Source organism: Aedes albopictus, chromosome 3 (assembly GCF_035046485.1).
Source record: "Aedes albopictus strain Foshan chromosome 3, AalbF5, whole genome shotgun sequence".
NCBI classification, from domain to species: Eukaryota; Metazoa; Arthropoda; class Insecta; order Diptera; family Culicidae; genus Aedes; species Aedes albopictus.
This window is the reverse complement of record NC_085138.1, coordinates 228,490,686-228,509,637: the sequence shown is the minus strand read 5'-3', so window position 1 is coordinate 228,509,637 and position 18,952 is coordinate 228,490,686. Positions and strand designations below refer to the sequence as shown.

General features: G+C 39.1%; 1 protein-coding gene across 3 annotated transcripts in view; it reads left to right on the top strand.

The window, feature by feature from the left end:
- Positions 1-4,608: 4,608 nt before the first annotated feature.
- LOC115267440 (optomotor-blind protein-like) overlaps positions 4,609-18,952 on the top strand; it is a 145,692-nt gene continuing 131,348 nt past the window's right edge. Inside the window, exon 1 of one of the 3 annotated variants that reach the window (XM_062859294.1) lies at positions 4,609-6,137. The gene's annotated coding sequence lies outside the window, so the exon portion shown is untranslated. Of the gene's footprint in view, positions 6,330-18,952 lie in introns of all 3 variants that reach the window. The other 2 variants (XM_062859293.1, XM_062859292.1) reach the window with 2 other exon arrangements.

Genomic DNA, 18,952 nt, shown 5'->3' with positions numbered 1-18,952 from the left:
AGCACTGTAGCTGCTGCCTTGGCTGCTGCTGTTTCTGGGGGTGGTGATGCCTCCCGCCACCCCATGCAACAACGGCAGCAGCAGTGCTGCTGATAAAATAAACCAAAAAGCCGTTCGTTGGATCACTAATCGGTAATAAATCAATAACTTTTTCCACAAGCATCCAATCGTTTTGCGGTCTTCGAAGGAAAGTTTCATAAATGATTTTCCTACAAGAAGCATTGATCGATTTGAATTAAGGGGACAAAGGGTGACCTCTAGGATTTTTTGTTTCAAAGTGTAACTTTTCCCATAGTAAATCCTATGAAAACTTTGATCCGCTTGCGCTAAATTATAGTTTCACCGATTGCGCTGAAATTTTGTACAGTTCATATGGGACCTAAATGGGATCTAAAAAGTCGACTGGAGCGAGGATTTATTTTTTCCATACAAGCGTGTCCCATGCTAATACTCACTTCTTTGGTCCACCGTTTTTCTTGAAATTTTAAAGCCAAACTTCGCTGCTGACATAGCCTTGCATTCCTGGGACTTGCGCTTAGATCTTCTTCGCATCGGATACAGCACAGCGATGTGGGTATGATCGTCAATAAATCTCACGAAATACACAAGCTTCACAGATACTTGCTTCAGCGAAAGTCAGCACCAGTTACCAGATAGTTCGATGCCATCGGCCTCATTCTATGTTCAGTTAAGGCCGGACGGGACGGTGGTTGAATCGTCCGCCATTGCTCTGTTGTTAGTAAGAAGCAAATCTAAACTTCTACTTTATATTATTGGCTAGAAATTTGATCGTCCATTTGCTCACTTGCGGCACACAATCGACTAAAGTTTCAGCTACGTCAGTGCAGTGGAAACTGATATTTGCATCTTCAAAATCGCGAGGCAAATTGTTAGAAAGACAGGGAAAATACGAAAAATTACACGTCGTCCCGTGCGACCTTAAATGCCGGTTGCTGTAGCCACGAGTCTCAGTAACCGTGGTGGTCACAAAGGACTGACCACCTTTCGCCATGTTTACGGAAAGAGGTTGCTGTAACTTCTGTACTGAAATTCTTCATTATCATTAATTAACCTTAGTCTTCGATTTTTAATACATCTAGTTTATCTTTTGTTTTCGCTAACCCTTCTTGTGCATTAGGGTCATTTTTTGACCCAAACCGTACACTACGTCAGCAAGCTGCTCCCAATGTGATGCATTAGTAAGATTAAGTTGAACCAAATACTTCAGGGCTTCTGGATGTCTATATTACTGGATTGTATGTCGTATGGCTAAGGTTATGTTACCTAACAGGGATACTGGCGCTACCCCTGGCCATGTGACGGATTACGATGTTGATGAGGATTTGGAACCAATTCAGTTGATTTTTAGGCGACAAAATGGTGATTAGACAACCAGAAAGGAGCGTTTCACTTTGCTGTGGTCCTAACAAGTTCCTGTTTCATGCTTTCACGGGTCAGACGACCAGCTAAGAGTTATGTGCAGCCAGTTATCTTTTAATTCAAATTAAGCTAGATTGAGGAGCTGCGTCCCGAGCGTCTGTCCACTAAGAAGATGCGGCTCAAACAGTGTCTGTTGTGGCATTTAGCGGCTGGCTTAAAAATGCTGGATCACGGGATTATCCCGGGAATCTTCTCACAAGCAAAGCGAGCGTGGTAGAGAGGTAGCGACAGCATTACGATGAGCACCTTATGGCGACGTTGCAAGAAACGAAGGTGATGCGGCAGCCAATCCAAAAGCACGAGCGAAAGATGAAAGACTTCCGGCCCCTAACCTTCCAGAGGTTCAGAAGAAAGTTGGCCGGTTGAAAAACAACAAACTTTGTTGAACAAAGCCGTTGGAGCAGATCAACTACCAAGCGAGCTTCTAAAATACGGTGAAGGAGTACTGGTGGGAGTGTGTAATTCGTGTACCGGAGACACTCTCGAGTCCCTCCGAAGAGGGCTATGGTAACAAGAGCGCGATAGACAAGAGCGGTTCGATTTTCAAGAAGTTCATCGTGCAAATTTGAGAAACGTACATCCAACTAAAGGATGTAGCCAGGCGAATCGTTTTAATCATTAAGGCGAAACTGGAAGCATTTTCTCATTTTTTTGGTTTTTGATTTTTTATTAAATAACGAAGCATTATTTTTAAAATCGGTTTTCATGCACATGTAGAGTATGGATCAGGGTATCTTCTGAATTTTTTACGCGGTAGAAAATGTTTTTCGTTTTGCAGAAACCATTTTTTAGTGAAATTTTGTTCAAAAATGGTTTCTGCAAAAACGAAAAACATTTTCTACCGCGTAAAAAATCAGAAGATACCCTGATCCATACTCTACATGTGCACGAAAACCGATTTTGAAAATATTGCTTCGTTATTTAATAAAAAATCAAAAACCAAAAAGTGAGGATTTGCTTCCAGTTTCGCCTTAATGTGTCGAAGACAAGTTACATGATGACAACGGGCTCTAGGACGTCACACCGAATCTCTATCGGCGATGATGAAATCGAGGCAATTGAAGAATTCGTGTGCTCACTGGTGACCGCCGACAACGACACCAGCGGAGAAACTCAGAGACGCATTGTGGCAGGAAATCAAGCTTACTTTGGACTCCGCAAAACTGTATGGTTGAACCAAGTTCACTGTCGCCATCCACAAAACGCTGATAAGACCAGCAATCTTCTATGGATATTTACTCTAAGGACTATAATTTTCAAGCTGCGGGGTGCAGACGCAGACGGGGCGTGGAGAAGGCGAATGAATCACGAGCTGCATCAGCTAAAATACGAACCAACACAGCGGAAATCGAGAAGCTACGGCGGGCGAAACGAATCACCAGGATGTAGCAAGATAACCCGATAAAAATGGTTCTCCAGAACAAACTGACTGATATAAGACGACGTGTAACGCAGCTAGCTAGATGGATCGATTTAGTGGAGAAAGATTTGCGGACCCTTCGCATAGTGCGTGACTGGAAACGCACAGCTATAGACCGAATCGAACGGAGACGACTTCTACGGACCCCACTCAAGTAACATTTTGATGACCAGTTGATCTTGTAGATATTTTGAGAATTGTCATTACACTGCACACCTTTCATTTTGGCTTTATGATGGTTCTAAGAACTTCTTATAGTCCATTTGAATAAAATATGTTACAACCCAACTAACAATCACTCATTTTACAAGCACCTTTACGACGAATTAATTCAGCATGATGCTGAATAAGTTTTAGATAATTTTCAGGCACAATCTTTGTTCGGGTTTTGTTTACGCAAATTTGGAGAAACTATAAACGTGTTATGTACCAACTGAACTGTTTGTTGTTTAAAACGTTTTACAATGTTATAGTAAAGATGTTATTCAGCTTAAGCAAAAATGATTAAAAATAAATAAAATGCAAAATTTTTCAATTTTCACGGTTGGCACTTATGCTGTGAATGACTATTGTGAAATAATAACTACCAATATATTTGCTTAAATCAAGATTCGAACTCGAGACCCGTCGATTGCCACACGCTTGCCTTCCTATCTGCGCCACCATAGATAATGAATTGAAGCGCTCAAATCAAAACAAAAACTTCCCGTGGTTTAATAATGGTCACACATCGGATCCTATTCAGCAGTGGTAAATTAGCACAACATTATGGTTAACAACTAAAAAACACAATAATTCAGCTGCTGTTCAGTAAAAATAACGTCTTTCACATTTTGTATTCTGAGTCGAAGAATGATGAAACGATAGCGCTTATATGACTTGTGAAAAACAAATTATACAGACACATATGCTAATTTTTACATAAACTGAACTAGAAGCAGAAAAAGGTCTTGTTAAACTATTTTGTAAAGGAATTACTACAAGTCGAACAGAAAACTTATTAAACTCTTGAAAAGTGTTATAAATTATCATTGTTAAAACCTATACGAAATGTTGAATATTGGCTATTTTTTCAATTGAAAATGCGTTTATACAGTAATATGTACAGCATAATATTAGTTCAACAATCATTACTATTATAAAGCAACAATTCAGCATGCATACTTGTTTGAGGATTGCGATTGTCAGTTGGGAGGGGCAGCGAACTCTCAAGTCATGACAGGTAAGTTAATTCAGTTGAAATTTGGAAGAAAGGTTATCATTTATTCCAACACTATCATCTAAGACACGAAATGTGATGATTGTTGCTGATGATGGTGACTTGCTCGTCATGACGATGATGCCGCTGAGAAATGCGTTTAAAGCGCGTTTGAAAGGTGTCCCCAAAAAACAGAACAAGCTGTATAACAGTTTCTTAAGCTAAAGTTTACTTAAGATTGGTTTGTTCCACTCTTGTACAACGAAATTGATTGTTTGGGGATTGTACCGTGTTATTGGAGAACCGACTGTGATCTGGCCCTACATTTTTGTCTGAATCTGTGAATAGAAACCAAGAAGACAATAGCAATAAAATTGATCTTGTAATATTTGGTCGTAACGTACCTTTGATGTTCACGTTATGGGCCAGCATACTCATAATTAAACATATTTATAAATTGCACTTCGTTCATTACAAGCAGTGCAAAAGATATACTTTGAATTTGAATTTGACACGCATGGCAACCCTGTTGTGAATCCACGCTGGAGGGCAAGCGAGGAGCCTTTTTGTGTGTTTTCCTAGCAAAAACTCCTAGATAATAACTTCATGCGATGCGACCGAGCGCTGAGGACGGGAACCGGGAGCCAATGCTGTAGGGCTGCTGCCTTTGGATATGGCTCAAGCCAAGATTCAACAAACTAGGAATACGGGAAACCATCGCGGGAGATGAATCGCTCCATGCTGCCGGTGTGGTGCCACCGAGCGGTAATCGCGCTGCTGTCATCTCAATGTTTGTCTGACTTTGAAGCGACAGCCGCCCGCCCCGCGTGCACTGGTATTGGGCGCACCACACCGCATCGGTGGAGTGGGTATTGGTTGGGGTGCCCTGGCCGTGGATGCTGCGGGAGTGCTATAATTGAACATACGAAGGAGCACCCACCGCTGCGTTGCTGCTGCCGCTGCCAGTGCCACCGCGTGCGTGTCGGATCATCAACACCGACCGTGTCGTATTGGGAGAGTTTTTCTATGCGCGCTCTCTTCGCGCCTACTTATCGTGCCGTTGTCATCTCGCCACGGCCACGTCCGCACAGGTCGTCATCATAGTCATCGTATAGAGTCGTCGCCGTCGTGATCGTCGTCGTCGAATGTCGTCGATGCCAGCTCGGTGAAAAGCCGTGAGTACGAGGAGAATCTTGTTCCGTTGTTCTTCTGCCGTGTCGTCTCAGCTCAGTAGCCGTCGCTAAAATTTCTCGACGCGGTTGGCTGCGGCGGTGGGCACCGAGGGCAGATAGCGAGCCTTGACTGCTGTAGTGTGGTGGATTCACGCGCGCCTTTGCGCTCTTTCTCTCGTGACATAAGCGCACCGCACAAATATCAATAATAACAGCAATAACACACGACAGCAGCAGCAGCAGCAAAAAAAAAAACTCAACAGCATAAGCAACACATTTTAACACATAAGCTGGCTGTTCCTCGCGCGCGTACGAAACTGCATGGAAATCTTTTTCACTTGGACCGTTTACACCAACGGCGGCGCGCGTTGACCAGATCGCAGTTTTGTGTGTGAAATTCGTACGTACGGCCGGCGCGTTTTCGTCAATTTCGCTCGTCGCTCGTCGCTTGTCGTCGCCTGCGTTTGGGTTTGGTGTGGGATTTTCGGTTTTTGGTGAACCCAACAGCGAGCTTTGGCGCTCCGCACGGGAAGAAAAACAAAACATTCCGAGCTGGGAGTTCGGCGCTGGGCCAGTCGTGACACATTTGGTGCGAGTGTGAAACTGTATCCCCGCGGACGTCGGTTGGGAAAACTCTGATACGGATCGGTCGGTCACGATTTGGTGTGTTTACCGGGCGTCTAGTTTTAATTAACCTCCGCGGAGCAAGTGCGAGCGCTTCAGAACGTTCAGAGCCATCCGCCGCCATATCGGGCAGTTGTGCAGTTAATTAAAGATGGAGTTGAAAAGTTCGCGGAAAAGGGAAATTAAGTGTGGATGAAAATTTCCAAAACAGAACAGGCACAAGCATCGGCATGTGCATGTACGGATGTGTATGTGTGGAAAACAGCGTAAATGTAGTGAACGAGTAAATATCAAATGTCGAAGCGGAACCAATAAATTGGGAATCAACGGAAAGTGTGTAGCAAACATCATTCATTGCGATTCAGGGTCTGCGGGTGCGATTGAAATTTAAGTGAACAATTGATTAAATCTAACAGTTTAGGGGCCTAATTGCGCAGTAAAGTTCATCTTACAAAAGACAAAAATACTTCCAACGGTACCGTAAAATGGGGTAACTTTGATAGTTTTTCAGCGAATTTTCTCAATATTTTTACATGTAACAGTATTTCCCAGAGTTTTATATTTTTAAAACAAGTACTGGGGTATCAGTTATCAATTGCAATTAAAATATTCGACAATCTGAAATATTTTGGATAACTATTAGTTTTTCATAAAACCGAAAACCAGATTTTCATTTTGGGGTAACTTTGATAATGCCCTAAAAACACATCAAATCTAAAAAAAATAATCACAGATTTAAATCTTAGGAGTATGAACATGATGAGAGAAGGCTTGTGGAATATATTACTTAGAATTTTTATATCAAAACATTGATTTTTTACTAAATTCTACATATAAAAATGAGTTGGAGTATTGAGTGCAAAACACAATAAATTTAGCTATCAAAAATCATTATCTTTGTAATAATAAATGCTTAACGGTACATTAACATATGATTACATGCTATCCATGGTTAGTTTTCTTCTTTTGGGTAGTTTTTTAATGTTTTATTAACAAATTTTGAACAACACAGATTTATTTACATGAAATTACAAGGGCATTGCATACTTTTAGGCGTTTATCAATGTATGGAGATTAATATCCCAATTTACAAAATTGCTTCCAATTCGTAAAAACACATTTCGTTAAGAGATTCAAGGCCAGATTTGGAATCTACTATGATGAATCTATCGAGAATAAGAGTCCATTCATTGAAAAAATAGTTGTAACGAAGTCGTATAGCAGATTGTTTGAAGGGGTTGATAAATGACAAAAACATCAACAATTTTTATGTTTTGTCCAAAAAGTTGTATATAAACTAGATTTTAATGAAAATACGTCTAAGATGAACTTTCATATGTATAGAATTGATTTACATTTATCTTTTTCTTAACTGGTTGAAGGAATCATAGTTATAAGATAAATTACATAATGCCAGCCGAACTATCAAAGTTACCCGCATTATCAAAGATACCCCATTTTACGGTACTAATTCCTACACTCAAAATGCAACTTATCCTGACATTTAGCTCGAAATGCAAACACTTTGTCAGTTAACGGACCTGGTGTGGTGGTTAGCACACAAGACTATCACGCCGAGGACCTGGGATCGAATTCCTACTTCTGACATACTCACAAAATGTGGGTTCTTCCTTCGGAAGGGAAGTAAAGCGTGGGTCCCGAGATGAACCAGCCTAGGGTTAAAAATCTCGTTAATACAGACAAAAAAAAATAAAAAATAACGTGCCCTTCTTGCACGAAACCGACAACATATATTAAATTTTTAATATTTATATTTTCGTCCTTTTCAAAATGAACTTACCAATCGATTTCAAGGTGTTCCAATGTGACTCTCGCAGGTAACTGTTAATACATTTTTTTGCGTTTATTCAGGGTTTGTTGAAAATCATTACGTATTAGTAGAGAATCGTAACCGTGTGGACACAAAGCGTTTAATTGCACCACATTATAGGATGATGGTTTTAGCGCTATTAGAATTTCAAAAGATGATAATTAACTATGTCCGTGCTATTATCTGGTAATTTCAAATCAAATTAAAGAGTCTTTTATTATTCCATTTTTGTGTTTGTGCTAAGCTATTATCCACTTAGAATATGTACGCGTGGTAGGGTACTGGTTCCCTTATTAAGCATGTGACTCCCATTTTCATCCTACGAAAAACAAAGGATTGAAGCGTTGTTTGTTTTGTTTCTTATTTTTGTATTTTTTGTTAGGAGTGAGCACGCATGCAAACAAAAAGAACGGAATCAATCGGTGCCGTAATCGCTTGTTTTCGAATAGGATGAATATGGGAGCGTGAGATTACTGATGGAACACATACCCTATATTTTATGATGGCACACTCAACACAGCAGTTGACTCATGTATAGTTCTATCTCCGATTGTGAAAAATCGCCCTTGATAATCTCCTTTGAAACAAGCGATATCTACCGTTCGTCGAAACGATAAAACTTTTGCACTGCTTTATGTCCAGAATAACTACAATATTCCACAATCAAGGTTCCACAAAAACAAATAAACACACTGAGGTTACAGCTGCTCCTAGTGGCAATAGATTGTTTAGATACAATGAATTCAGCTTTGTAAGAAAAAATTATAAAAAAATAATGCATAAGGGGATTTTTATATTATCGTACAAATTGAGCCGAAGGTCTCTGATTTTCTTAAAACATTTTCCACAGGCAGGGCTCATGGTATATGAACAAAAAAAAAAAAAAAATGAAAAAATCAGGGTCACCCATTCTCCCGGAAAACTCATGTGTTTTTTTTTTTATTTTCCTCTGACACTACTTACTTTGAAACATCATAACTCAAGAACGAAGCATCCTAGAAACAAAGTTTTTTTAACGAAAATAAAAGCAAATTTTCTCATAAATCAAAAAAAAAATATGATGTGGAAAAAGTTTTCCACAAAATTGTTCACCGTTTAGAAAATTAAAAAAGAAAAGCCGGAAAAACTATGCCCGAATTTGCGGAAAATTTTCAAAAAAATTTTTTTGAGATGGTGATTTTAAAGCTGTGATCGCTGAAATTTTTGGAATGTACTTTTTATTCTTTGCTGAGTTATGGCCAATTTTGTGAAAAATGGCTTTTGTAACGTTCTCAGATCACCTCACAGATTGTAAAACAAACATACCGAAAAGGTTGATACAACATGTTACTGCATTCAAGCCTAACTTTACTTAACACCGTATCTAACAAAATCCATGAGCGGAGAAAATCGAACAGGAATTTTGCTGTTCTCATGGCAATTCATAGGTTGAGCATTTCAGAAACGTGAAAAATCCGGGTATTTTTCCACTAATCATCCCCAAAGGTGAGTGATCCAAGTAGTCCTCAACAAAATTCAGTGCCTCATGTGAAAATTCGTGGAGCCTCGTAGCCGTGTGGTTAGGGTCACCAAGCTTCTAATCGCACCATGCTGTGGGGTGAGGGTTTGATTCCCGCTCCGGGCGATGAAGCTTATCGTGAGAATAGTTTTTTACGTACAGTGGCGTAGCCAAAAATTGTCTCAAGGAGGGGTTTTCAACGGTCAATGATATGTACCTTTTTTGATTTGACACTTACATTTTGTAAACATTAATGAGCAATTGTATTCCTAGTTTGTAAATAGTGGCACGGCCGAAGATTTTTTTCGTTGCAAAGCGCTATTTACCAGATTCGATTTCTGGTCGGTCCAAGAACTTATCGTAGAAGAAATTTCCTAGACTTCCTTGGGCATGGAGTATCTTTGTGAATACCCCACGATATTCACATTGAAAATGGTCATTTGCAGAGGAAGCTCTGTAGAATTCTTAAGTGCTCATCTTACACTAAGCTGAAAGGATGTTTGGTTGCAGTTAGAATGCTACTCTAAGAACAAGAAGAAGATAAAGAACTAGTCCCGGGTTGAACATCTCGATGATTAAGATGAATAAATATTATTATCTCTGCAGTTCCCTGCACAGTAAAAGTTACATGGGAGAGATGTTTTCTATTTTTGGAAAGAAAGGTCGCCTATTGTATGAAACATCGGTGACGCTCCTTATACAAGTCCCGGTTTCTCTATAAAAAAAAAATAGTTTGAATTCCCATTGAGGCAATAAAGCTCACGAATGAATGAACCATAATTATTGTAATGTGGTACTGCAATGACCATAAAAGTTGTCAAATCACCGCAGCTTGGCAAGTCAGGTAGTAATGTATGAAAAATCAATTTTAAAAAATCTTAGTTTATCAATGTTATTTGTCTCCAAAAACTTTCGTTGGGTGTGGAGCAGACCTGGGGTGATGGTTAAAACATATGACTATCACGTCGAGGACCTGCGATCGAATCTCACTCTCGACATACTCAAACTTATTTTTATATATTTGGCTTGCTGTTCTTTGAGCAATTCTTTTTGGCATACCCGGTGTTTAGAAACTCCATGAAAATAACATCAAGTCATTTCGCCCCATGTTCAGTTTTGTCATCGTAAGCTGTCCCATGTTCATTTTTTTTTTTCTCAAGAGCTATCCTACTGTTAGTTTAAACGCATAAAAATAGCTTCTCGAGAATCTCTGAGGGAATCCTGAACATTTTCCGGAATCCTGATATCATCTGTGAAATTCAACATCAAACAGTTCATGCTGACAAATTTGACATGGGACAGCTGATAATGAAAATCTCGCATGACATGCCGAAAAAAATCCAGAAAATGGTTGGATTTATCGGCATTACAGTCTCACTAGAGTTTTTCTTAAAAAAGTTTAAGTAAATTGAATGTTTATGATTTTTTTTGTTCATACTTCACACTTCTATGCCGATGAATTCACTTTGTGTTTTTATTAAACTTGTCCGTAGAGAAGGAAACAAGGCTAGGCTTAAAACGAGTTTTTCTCAGTTCTATGTGATTTTAACGTGTTATGCAAAGATTAAATGTAGGTACATCGCACGAATAACTCATAGTGATATGATATCAATTTTTGTTCTCGTCAAAATATCTGAACATTTCTACATAAGAAAAGAATCAGTTTTTCTATACGAAATGGAACACATACACCCATAGAGATGGCTCGATGCTAGTGAAATACCATGTGCCCCTCCTGTTTGAGCTGTGGCAACGAAGAACCTTATGCTCTTAATCCTCCAATATTCACAACAGCGAGCTACAGATGAGTGGTAACCATCGCCGCCTGCGGATATTTTTTTTTATTTTCGAGGGAAAAGGTCGACAAGTCTTTTCTCTTATTACTTTGATCTTGTAATATCATTACAATCGAACACATTATCGAACATTATTATCGAACACTTCTCCATACTAGATTTCGATAAAATTTCAAATGTTTTACCTCTTATCTCAATCAAACCAATATAAGTTTTTGTGCTTCAATAAATCAATTAGTAATAACTGAATGTGTTATTCGTTAGATGTTCTTCGCTACCTGAGTAAACAGTAAGCCACGTATCTGTGTTACCCGAGTAGGAACGAATAACTAACACATAACTGCAGCATACCTAAGTCTGGTATCATACCAAGACAAGGTATTGGTCGGTTATTCAGGTATTAAAAATAAGTTATTTTTATATTTTGTAGGTATTGATAAAATACTTCACCGAGTCATTGGTTTGGTGTTAAGGACTGCTTGAGGTATTATTCAATTATGGAAAAATCGCTATTGGAATGGAAAAAATCGCCGATTATTTTTAAGGTATTGCCACAGACAAACAGACGTAACACATAGACCCCCAAGTAACACAGAAAACATCTTGAAAAATAATGATCCAGAAACATGTCATATAATTGCATTATAAACGAATTAGAAAACATCTAGTGTTATAACCAAGTCTTTATAAAGTTGTTCGATAACAAGCAGCCAAACAAAATATCTGCAATTTCATCATGCCCGCAACACTTTGATCGCACAGTTATGTAACACAATTAAAACTATAAACACATCAAATCAATCCAAGAACGAAAACAATCACTGTTTACTACGTAGCATCATCCCACTTTGCGAAATTTAATTTCAGTTTTCAACATGTCTGGGTCTGCATTATTTAAAAAGACGTCTCTTTCTATAAAAACAAATAATGGGAACTCATTAAGGTCTCAATGAAACTAGATTTTCCATGTTTTGAGGCGGATACAATGAGGCAGAATGTTCATCACGACATATGCAAGAGAAAACAAGACCGCTCGTTGCTCCAAGTTAACTTGCACTCTTTTCAGTTGATGGCAGCTTGCCTTACTTGATGCCATGCAATTTACAATTTTCACTCGGGAGACACTATTTTATACTTTTATCATACAAAATGTACTAGCTTAATTCATTTCTTAGTAACACTCTACAAAGATGAGACGAATAACAACAACAAGTTTTGACGTTTCGATATTTATTTTTCGCAAAAGCAGAAGCTCTAATTTAGTTATATTGATGTTTTAATGTTCATCACAAAACGGAATTATAACCTTTTTGTGAATATGTTGAAAATATGTTTTCAATACGTATTATAATTGTTTTGATATTTTTTCATGCGGAGTTGTTTGCAAAGCGGCTTAGAGTACAGTACCGACTCAAAATATGAATAAATGAATTATTATATATAGATTATGGAGAAACTGGATTTTGCTGTGATATTTCAGTGTATTCTTAAAAAAGGTTTTTAGTTTAAAATTAAATCGAATTTCTTCTGAGTCTCTCATAGTCAATAACGAATCATTTCCAAGTTGTTCATGAAACTTTTCAACTGCACTGTAAGCGTAATAAAAAGTCTGCCATATTGTTTCTTTGTGAATGGATTTAAAAATATCAAAGAAAATTTGCACAATTTGGCTTACTTTCATTTCATTTTTCAACTCAACCCTGAAGCGCATTTGTTATAGATAAGTATAATCAATAGTTTCACCATAAATCTTGAACTGCAAGTGAAACAGTTGTACCGTTACTGAGAATGACCGTTTCTTCATTAGTCATTCAAATTAGAAAAAAAAATCCAATTATCGAAATCATCATTCGGCTGAACATATTTGGATTGAAGAAGCACTTTGAATATATAATTATGTTTTTTTTTTTTAAATATTTGTTTACTGTCATTTGCCATGACAGTTTAGATATGTTCGTTTAAGCTTGTTATATTAATGTTTTCTCCAAGTCATATTTCAGTCATGTAGCTTGATTTCAATTTTTGCTGATAATATGTTATATAAAAGAATTCTGCAAGCTATATCGGTTGAAAAATGCTTATTTCCAACCACATGAATGTATTAGTATAAAACGAGTATTTTGAACTGTTTCTGGACTAATTAATAACAGCAGTAGCCTTTAACATCTAAATAAATTGAAAATATTAGTACCGTAATCCGGGGTAACATTGATCAGAATTTTCGATCTTTCTTAAATAATTATCTTGTTAAAGCAAACGTTACATGTTTTATATTTTTAAAACAAGTACTGGCCCTCTGAGTATGTGTTAAGCTACTCGAAAACGTTTAGTAAAACTTGAAAACATGTTTAAATAGGCTTTTTAATCTAATTTTTGATTTTGTTGATTTGGGGTAACATTGATCATGTCAGTGATCAATGTTCGTTTGTGTTGAAAGTACTCTTTCTAACTAAATTCGGGGTCGCTGATTTCGAATATGTTGTTCAAATTCTTACAAGTTATGTACTTTTTGGGTTATTTTAGGATTAAAATCCTCTAAACTGCGAATAACGCCTAAAGGTAGGCAATAGCTTAAGGAATTGATAGCCTACTTTTAATAAATCGTATATTTCATTAAAAAAGAGCTTTTTCATAAAAGTTTCGTTTATCGAATCCAACTCTAGGATATCAAATTGAAGTAAAACAGTGATTTCGAAACCCATGTTGTATCTAGTATTCACGCCAAGCATGAATGTTTGACAATGTATCTCATTGCGTTACGAAACACAGTTATGGAAAAATCGATTTATTTCAATGTTTATGAAATTCAATTTTCATGAATTGCATGTCATTTAATAGCTAAATGATAGCAGATTTCGATATACCATTCGATTGCAGAAACTGGTTCAATGTAAAATGCTTGTTTGGAGCATTTCTTGAGGTCGGTCAAGCCGATCAATGTTACCCCGCTGATCAATGATACCCCGTTTTACGGTACCATAAGAGTATTACAGTACATGTTATACAACTTGAAAGATGTTTTATAAGCCGCCATTTTTTGCGCTGTTTTGAGTATACAAGTGTCTAAAATAAAGTTTATAATTCAAGGAAAATACAGCAGGTTATGTATTAAATGTGAATTATAAACAGTATTATAACTAGTTGTGTTGCTTGGGCCAATTTTCGTGAAAATCCATCGCTCATTTCACACTATTATCACCTGGTGGAAATGGTGCACAACACACTACGATGTGCAATATCGTCAACAGAAGGCGCTAGTGTGTAACGTCAAATGCAAAGAAATACGATGCGGGCGCCTCTGGTTGTGAAAGCCACAACTATAAAGATTAAAAATGATCGTTAAAAGTGTGGTCGATGAAAATTTCGCCAGTGTTACGTCTGTTTGTCTGTGGTATTGCCATACCTGATGTCATTACTCATGCGTTATGTACAGAATACTAACCAGTTATTATTTTAGGTATTTTACCTCTTATGCAGGGCTTCTTAATACCTTATTTAGGTTATAGGTTAACGGTTTTACAAACCTAAGTTAAGTATTCTTCAGCAATTTTCTCCTGCTCGTGTAGTTGGCGTCGTCAGTAGCTTCGGCGTATCGTATGCCTCAGAGTTTGGGTTCTATACTCACTCTAAAGAAACTTTTTTATTAAATTAAATACTCAACGTAACTACTTAATGTTTTAACTGTTGTCCGTTGTCTTGTGTTAATAATGCTCAGTCAGTGCAGCTTCCGGCTGACGACGGTGTGAATTGTCTTTCTTTAAGTCCTATTATCAGGTATCAGAAGGCCGGCTCCAGAGGCACGTTATCCTCAATTTGGGACATTTGTGTCATCGCCAAAATAACAGCCTATTTCATCATCTACCTGAGGGAAAAGCATTTGGATGGGGATAGAGACAGGTAGGGAAATAGGAAAAATACCCTGGAAGAGGGTACTAACGCACAAGCGTACCACAATGGGTTCAAACAGCGCCCTGAAAAGGGCACTGTAATAACGCATAAAGCGAAAGAGAGCCTATAGCTCTTTACCACAGCGGGTTAAGAACAACAGAATATCCTGAAGATTCAGGTTTCTGAAGTCAGTTTCACTTAATAAGTGTTTACCGAATACTCGGAAACGCAGTTGCGCAAAAACTGGACAGTTACATATCAAATGATACGAAGTTCCATAATCGGATTCACAGCTATCATATGCAAATGAATCAGTTTGCTGAATATTCGCCATGTGATAGCTGAGTCGGCAGTGGCCAGTCAATGCTTTGACCAGAATGCTGCAATTCTGCTTTGACAGATTTGTAAGATACTTCGTCACCCTTGGAGATGGCTCAGTACAATACAATTTGGTTTGACGACATGACTCCAAACTATTCCAGTATTGTCTGTGCTGAGTGGCAGCCCAAGTGTGAATCTGAAGCTTTACCCAACACTTCGATAGCATGATGAGCATGAGCATGATGACCGTACAATTCGTAGTTGCTACTCCGTGATTGACTAGAACAATCAAAGTTGCACAGGGAACCAAAGGATAGGGCCTGGGATTAGCCAACCATCCTCAATGTGCACTTTTGAGAGTTCAGTATTTTATTGAGTCAATAACGGCGCCGGCCACGTCCTTACGGTCATCGGGGAGGGGAAGGGATGATGGTGTGACAACCGCTGCTACTAAAGACCGAGATCACCTCTGCTTCTCCACGGTTGCCACGGGTAGGGGGTATTATATGTGGGAAGGATGAACAGTTACATAGATCAGGATTCACCTTTGGTTAGTGATGTGACCTATGGAACCAAGAACGTGTGAGCTCTCCCGGCAGCCGGCTGCCGAGAGAAATCATACAATTCATATTATGTATGATTCTATTTTTTTTTCATTATCCGCGCGCGATATTTATAACTTTATACTTGATATCGTACGCATAGCTACTCAACCATTATTTAAAATGAGGAAAGTTATTTTCCCGGATGGGTTTTTCGCTACTATTTTGTTTGCCCGATGCGCGAAAGGGTTAATGCGCACAACATTTCATATGCTAGAAACAACCTAACACAAAGTGCGTAATTTGAAAACCGTATTGTGGTTCCGCGGAAACTAAAGTGTTCAAGTGTATGAATTTAGACGTCCAGGGGAAACTTTACTATACAATCTCGTTCAACATGAGCTACTATAAAAAGTCGCAGATCGCGGTTGCTGGGTGGCGGTGTCATAGCGCGGCGGTATATCTTCATTCTCCGATAAATCTTTTTTTTTTGTTTCGATTTCATGTGAATTTCATTGAATTTGAGAGCTCTCGCCCCCACAATTACCTTACAAGATGGCACGTATGATCTTTACCAATGAATTCGCTATGGATCGGTCACTTCATAAATACGAACTGGTGTGAATCTGAAGCTTTACCCAACACTTCGATATCGGAATAACTGGCTCAGGGCCAATGAGGTCATGTGATGCTCCAGTGCGAGCTAACTCATCAGCCAATTCATTTCCAGCGATGGAAGAATGGCCAGGTACCCATAGAAGGTGAACAGCGTTTGCTGAATTCAGCTCCTCGATTTGAGTTCGACAAGCGATAACAATCTTCGACCTCGAGTTGGCCGAAGCAAGTGCTTTAATAGCAGCCTGGCTATCTGAACAGAAGTATATTACTTTTCCCACGTGCTGCTGAAGTGCTGATTGCACTCCGCACATAAGAGCAAAGATTTCGGCCTGAAAAACGGTGCAGTGTCTACCAAGTGAATAAGACTGATACAGCCTTAGCTCACGAGAATAAACACCAGCACCTGCTCGACCTTCGAGAAGGAGCCATCAGTGTAACGTACGATGCCGTCTGAAATACTTCTTTCCTGATAACCAGACGTCCACTCTTCCCGGGAAGGGAATTTCGTGGAAAATGTCCTATATGGAAAATTACAAGCAATTGTAAGATCACTTGGAGCAAGAACAATTTTGTCCCAATTCACCAAAAGTGAAAACAACGAGGTGTGTGTTGATGTGCGATTCACAGGAGTTTCCTCTAGTAGACCGAGTACCCGTAACCGGTAAGTGCAAGAAAGTGCTTCTTGTTTGAGATGAATGTGTAGTGGGGCAACGTCAAAGAGAACTTCGAGCGCTGCCGTGGGAGTTGAAGAGAACGCTCCAGACATCGCCATTAAGCACATCCTTTGGAGATGGCCTAATTTTGATTGGACCGTTCTCACTTCGCCCTTTTGCCACCACACAAGACATCCATGAGAAAATATTGGCCGAACCACAGTTGTGTAAATCCATTTGATATACTTGGGTTTTAGACCTCAAGTGGTACCAAAGGTTTGCCGGCATTGCCCGAAGGCCATACAAGCTTTCTTGATTCTGAATTCAATGTGAGGTGTCCAGAAAAGCTTGGAATCAAGAATGACTCCAACGTACTTTACCTGTTCAGCCACATTTATTTCAGAATCAAAGAGACGTAAAGGTCGAACACCATTACGGTTTCGCCTTTCCGTGAAAAGGACAATAGATGTTTTACTCGGATTGACAGAAAGGTCATATTGGCGACACCAACCCTCAACTACCTGAAGGGCGATTTGCATCAGGTCGAAAAGGGTGCTGATGCACATACCAACTAACAATGTTAGGTAGTCGTCGGCAAAACCATAAGTAGGAAAACCGTTATTATGCCGCTAGTTGCATCAGTAGCGTACCTGTTACGAGATTCTACAAAAGGGATGGAAAGACTCCCTCTTGGGGGCACCTACAAACACTCACTTTCCTAATCCCTTCTAGACGCAATGTCGAGAAGAGATATCGGTTTTTGAGCATTTGGTGAATCCAATTGGAAATCATTGGAGATATACCATGACTCCGTGCGGCTTCCAATATGGCATCGAAAGGCACGTTGTCAAAGGCACCCTCGATATCTAAGAAAACACCCAGACAAGACTGCTTTTGAGCGAATGCTTTCTCGATATCGTAAACAACCTTGTGTAAAAGACCACTGTGACTTACCAGATTGGTAGGCATGGAAAAGACGCGGACACCGTCTTCAGCCAAAGGCTGTACAGTAGGGTGGCCCACACTTATATGAAAAACAAAAATTTCGAAAAATACCAAGTCTTACCTCCTAAATCAGTTGTTTTGGACTCCCAGAAGCTACGTTCAAAATTTGAGAAAAATCGGTTGAGCCTAAGGGGGCGCTCAAAACGGTTGAAGTTTGTATGGGAAAACTTGGCCAAATGTATGCAGAAATTTTAAGTTTTCGAATTTTGCCGCTAGGTGGCGCTGTAAGCGTTCAATAATCAAACCCTTTGGTATTATTGTAGGTGACTATATGCCAGAGAACTTTGTCGAAGACCGCGAAGTGATCCGACGGCTGTGAAAAAAGTTATACCCTAGGCAAAGTGAGGCAAACTATTGAGATTTCATTATTGATATTATTCCTTTACATGTATTGGAAAAATAACAATAAAGTTTATCCTCACTTTTCCTAGGGTATAACTTTTTTCACAGACGTTGGACCACTTTGCGGTCTTCGACAAAGTTGTTTGGCATATAGTCACCTACAATAATACCAAAGGGTTTGATGATTGAACGCTTACAGCGCCACCTAGCGGCAAAATTCGAAAACATAAAATTTCTGCATACATTTGGCCAAGTTTTCCCATACAAACTTCAAGCGTTTTGAGCGCCCCCTTAGGCTCAACCGATTTTGCTCAAATTTTGAACGTAGCTTCTGGGAGTCCAAAACAACTGATTTAGGAGGTAAGAATTGGCATTTTTCGAATTTTTTTCTTTTCATATAAGTGTGAGCCACCTTACTGTACAGACTGAATGAAAACTTAACATTAGACAAGGGACACACGGAGCATGCACCAGTGGATACGGAGAAGAAACTATTCTCATGAAAAGTTTCATCGCCCGAGGCGGGAATCGAACCCTCACCCCACATCATGGTGCGATTAGAAGCTTGGTGACCCTAACCGCACGGCTACGGGACTCCACCATG